Source organism: Alexandromys fortis, unplaced genomic scaffold (genome assembly GCF_014885135.2).
Source record: "Alexandromys fortis isolate MF-2015 unplaced genomic scaffold, M_Fortis_MF-2015_v1.1 scaffold_105, whole genome shotgun sequence".
NCBI lineage: Eukaryota > Metazoa > Chordata > Mammalia > Rodentia > Cricetidae > Alexandromys > Alexandromys fortis.
The window spans coordinates 2,904,115-2,910,062 of record NW_026068011.1 but is presented as its reverse complement, the minus strand read 5'-3'; positions in this window follow the sequence as shown (position 1 = coordinate 2,910,062).

Genomic DNA, 5,948 nt, shown 5'->3' with positions numbered 1-5,948 from the left:
GAGAAGAAATGGAATGGGTGATGTGAGCCAGGAGTTCAGAGGAAGGGAGGAGAAGGAGAGGAAGGATGGAAAACTGGGGCTTGAAATTGAAATAAATAAATAAAGTAATAAACTAATAAGTCAGGTATTCATCATAGTGTGTTAGCAGTCAGAACAAATTTCTTTCACTTTTTATTAAAGTAGCACAGTAGTCTGAATATGTTGATTCTCATTCGTGCTAAAATAAATCATTTGATGCATCATGAAAAGATATTAGTGTTTGAAAATATTATTTCTACTCATTTAAGAATAACATTTCAATGAATACAGAATGATACTAGTATTTTGGAGTTTAGACTGTCTGTCTCCTAACTAATTAATGGGCTTTCAGAGAATAAAAAAAGAAATGTCCAACTTTGCTGCCCCTGTGCCAGTCTTAGCACTGAATTTTTGTTTCAATTCTGATTCCTTGTTTGATTCATGTTGGCTTCTGTAGTTGACTCAGGGAAAGGCAGCAGGGACCATTAATATCTTGTCTTGCACTGTGAAAACGACGCTGCAACTGCACCAATTCTCATGAAGAATATGTTTTGGAAAACAAAACAAAATAAAACAAAAAATGTGATTGTTGAGATAGAGCTTTAAAAATTCTATTTCTTATTGCTGCCCTGTCCCAGCTAATGCTTCAAACCAAATTTGACTTATTTGGGATAAGAGTTGTTGCAGGTAAAATGAGGTGATGATAAATTCATATCAGGACAGACTCTGAATGACTGATGTCTCTAAAGAATCAGAAGCCAATATCTCTCTCCCTGTTTCATCCCTATCCTAGTTTGTAGAAACAATTATCTAAATCCTTACATAAATTCAGTCTCTACAGTTTTTATATAAATATGGTCACCATATTGTATATGCATATTTTAAATGTATATATGTGTGTGTCTGATTGTTTTGTGTTTCAAGATAACTGAAAAAGTCTTTTGTGTTTACACTACAAAGAAGTGTATTTAGGATGACTTTTTATTGGTCTGATTTCAATATTCTATTATATAAGCATATGTTGACATATTATATTATACTTCATATAGGTACAATTGTCAATTGAAAATACAATAAAGCATTAACTTTAAAATCTAAATAATATAATTTATAAATATTTATAAATAAATAAAATAATAATAAAGCATAGAAATCTGTAATGTTACCTTTCTGTAGTCCTAACCTGCCTTGTTTGAGGAACTTTATTGCAACATACTTGGAAAATGACAGGATCTTGCTACTTAGGTAGCAAAATTGTCTCACACTCTGCACACTTGAGCTCTACTACTGTGCCAAATATTCTACTCCTGGTAGACTCTTTCATCTCACTCTTCTGTTCTATAGGTGTGTGAATGTTTTTAGATTTATAGCTCATTCTTTTACCTCTAACTTAAGTAGCATTCAGATGTTTGTGTACTGTATAACAGAAGTAGTCCCCTACCCACTACCAGGATAATAACAAAAAAATAAAACCTGCTTTTAGGATGCACATCTTGGAGAAAATCATTCATTGTTTGCCATTCTGTGTCTGATTTGTTTCACTTCATAAGGTGGTCTCCAGCTGCATGCATTTTCCATTAAACAGCAAGAGAAGAGGGAAAGGAGAAGAGGCCTTTAAAGATAAGTATTGGCAAGGGATGAATACAGCCAACATACCTGAGAGAGTTGAAAGAGTTTTTCATATAAGATACAACACAATGCACAATGAACACAGAATAAAAGTGGGTGGTGACTTTGCCCACAGGTATATAGCGTTGCTCTCTGTTGAGAAATGTTGTTCTCAAACTTATTTAGCTCTACTGCTATAATGTGGTACCATGGGGTTCCCTGCTTAATGATGTGATGTTCCAGGTAGAATTCTCATTGTTCTAGTCATAGTTTGAGTTTCCCATCTTTTCATGAACTTTAGTGATGTTCAACTTCAAGTTGCTAGTTATTCTTTGTCCATCATCGCTGAATCTTATATTCTGCATGGCCAGCAATGATGACTTTTAGAAGAAGGAGAGTTTGTGTCAGGATGATGAGTAATTTTTCTATTGATGTGAAGCAACAGAAAATAGAATTATTAAAATAAGTGTTTTCTGTATAGTATTGAAACACTAAAGTAACCTACACGTGGAAGAAGGCACATGTTTTATTCTAGTTCACTGATTTATTCAGAATGTGCTTATTAAAATTATCACACATAGAGTTACTACTTGTTCTAGGAAATTAACACTCTAAAGATGTACTCCTGAAAATGGTTACATCTCTTAGGGACAAGAATAAGGCCTCAAATATTAATGACCATCAGACATTGTAATTTTATTAAGATAAAGATTATTTTAAAGGGTAATGTAGGAAATGAGAATAGAATCACATAATTTGTCTAGAGCTAGAAAAATAAACATTTTTCAAGACAAAAAAACCATTCACATAAGTATAGAATGAGCAATAGTAATGAGTAATAGAATGGGTCAGCATGGAATGTGCTCATTTGGGAAAGAGCAGTCTGAACAAAATACAAGCAACTGAGAAAACTGTTTGTGGAAATGCAAATAGAATGACATGGTTAGATAACAAGAAATGGGATGAGATCGCCTACATGTTACGATGCTTGCTGCGTACACATGGGGACATGAGTTCAATCTTAGGCACCCACATAAAGTAGTGAATGAATACGGTAGTCCTTGTAACTAAGCCCTGGAAAAATGTAGAGAGGAGGATACTGGGAATTGATATCCATTCCACCTACTTGAATTCTTAAACTCCAGGTTCAATGAGAGTTCTTGTCTCAAAACTAAAGTGGAGAGGAATTGAGGAAAATACCAAACCTTGATACCTGACTTACATATACATGCACACAGCCTTGCTTTCTCAGATATAAGCATATATAGGAACACACACACACACACTTCTTCAGTCAAGATTGGTGACAAAGATTGGTAAGGCTTTAAAGGCAATCAGAGACCAGGTGTCTAGGTCCTTCTAAGTCATTCTGCAATGCTGAACTGTTTTCTATAGGCAGCCTGTAATCTCTGAATGTCTTGGATGAGGAAGCACAAAATTTTCAACTTTTAATTTTGGTAAACTTTTTGAGGCTGACTATGCAGGATAAAGAAAAAGGAAGAATTACAGTATGCTCATGTTCTTATGTAAAACGACCACTCACTTCTCATTCCAGTTGAGTATAAATATTCTCTTTCCCTGTGTGACTGTCAGACAGGGCCTCACTCTATTTTATGGGATGGATTTACTATTCCGTGAACTGGACAGGTTCTTCCAGCTCAAGATTATGCCTACTGTCTTGTACTTAAGGGATTGAAAAAAAAAATCAAATCCAGTTTGACTTTTGCTTCTTTTACCCTTTCTTTTTAGCTTGGTTCTTGTCAGATTCAATTTTTAAAGCAGTACATGTTTCCATAAGCATATCTCATAATTTTTTTGACCTATGAATTTATATCCTACTTTGACTAATAAATGATTTCTTATAATTCATACTTAGGCATTACTTCAAATTATTATTAGTATTCATTTTTAAATTTTGAATGCCTACTTTCCGATGGCGAATATTTTTATTAAGTTATATTTCTCAGGAGGTGGAGAGATAGCTCAGTGGTTAAAAGCACTTACTGCTCTAGCTGAAGATTTAGGTTCAGTTCCCGGAGCTTACATCTGATAGCTCAAGAGCCACGAGTAACTCCAGTTGGAAGATATCCAATACTCTCTAGCTACTGCAAGCACCTGCATGCTCATGATGAACATTAACTCACACAGGTACACATATGTACACATAAATAAAATAACAAATATAATTTTGAAAAAGTAAATGAATTATATTACTCTCAATATTTGTTTTATATTTTGTCAGATTTATTCTGAAACATATGATAGCCATGACTAAAGTTGTTATCTACTGCTTCTAATGCTACTTTAAAATTTTGGGAGTTCTCTAAACATTTATTTTGTTCTTTATTTATGGATAGATATGTGATTCTGCTTGTGAGTTTTCTGACAAGTATTCAAATGCCACAGAGTCCATAAGAGAGAGTTGGACTGCTTCTGTTTGTAGTTACAGGGAATTGTGAACCACTTAACCTGGAAACTGGGAATCAAACTGGGGTCATCTGAAAGAACAGTATGTTCTCGTAATGGCCAACTAGTCTCTTCTTCCCTTCCAATGTTATTTTAACATTGATTGTGAATATGAATGTCATGTTCCCTATTTCATAGTCTCTACATTTTTCTTTTGCTTTCAATCAGCTTTTTAATACAAACATATACTCAAACGGAACATGTACAAACAATATAATTGAAGTACAATTAACATACAGCAAGTTGAAAATATTTAAAGTACACTATTCAGTATCTTTTGACATAGGATGGATATAAACACCCATTTAGCAAGTGACCATAGTTCAAATCAGGTGCATATCTGTGACTGAGGTCTTTTTTTTTTTTTTTTTTTTTTTTTTACTCGTATGACAAGAACTTTAAATCTTTGAAGAAAGAAATTGAAGAAGTCACCAGAAAATGGAAAGATCTCCTATGCTCTTGGGTAGGTAAAAATAACAGTAAAAACGGCAATCTTACCGAAAACAATGTAGAGATTCAATGCAATGCCCAGTAAAATTCTTCACAGACCTTGAAAGAACAGTACTCAACTTCATATAGAAAAGCAAAAAGCCCAGGATAGCCAAATCAATCCTGTACATTAAATGAACTTCTGGAGGCATCAAAATCCCTGACTTCAAACTCTACTGCAGAGCTACAGTACTGTAAACAGCCTGGTATTGGCAAAAGAACAGACAGGAGGACCAGTGGAACAGAATCAGAGACCCAGATATTAATCCGCACACCTTCGAACACCTGATTTTTGAAAAAGAAGTAAAAAATACAAAAATGGAAAAAAGAAAGCATATTTAACAAGTGGTGCTGGCATAACTGGATATCAACATGTAGAAGAATGAAAATAGACTCATATCTATCACCACACACAAAACTCAGGTCCAAATGGATCAAATACCTCAACATAAAGCCTGCCACACAGATGTCTTTTTTTTTAAACCTATTTCACCTTGGATTCTTTTCCTCTCTTGATCTCTAGGTAATAACTGACCAAATTGTCCCATTTTCTACAATTTGTGTAAATTTTCCAAACAATATGTATTCTGCTGCCTTTTTATAACTATTCAGTGTGTTTATTTTGAGATTTCTGAAACAATATGAATCAGTAACTCAGGCAGTTTTAGTGCTGATCATCAATTTATTGTGTAAAGATATAGTAACTACTTGGTTCTTCTAATAAAGAATATTTAAGTTCTGTCTCATTTTCAGTACTGCAGGTAATGTTACTGAGAACATTCATGTAAAATCTATGTGAAAGCAAGTTTTCTTTTTCTCAAGTACATATTTAGCAGTGGATTGACTAGCTCCCACTGTGTGTTTAGCTTTTTCATACTCTTCCAACTAATCTTAAAAAATATAGCTTAAATTTATATTTATATGGTCAGAGGATGAGATTTTAGGGGGCTACATATGATAGTTAGAAATTTATATTTTAAATATTTTAATAATTCTTAGTGGTATTTTATTTTTCTCTTCCTCTCTGTCCCCTTGTCTTTCTCTCTCTTTCTTTTCACAACTTGACCCAATGATTCTACTGATTCCCTCTAAGAGCTTTATTTGTTTGTTTGTTTGTTTTTTTTTTTCTGAATATGTCTATTCTCTTTTGGCTATTAGTTTCCAGCTTCTCAGCTTTGTTTTGTATATTTTTGATGTATAAACTGAGGCTATCTGTTGGCTTCTTTTCTTTTTTTTGCTGTTTTTATTACAGGGATCAGTGTATTAGTTTTCTAGTAAGTTCTACTAATTTATATCTATCATCTATGTATCTATGTATCTATCCATCTATCTATCTATCTATCTATCTATCTATCTATCTATCTATC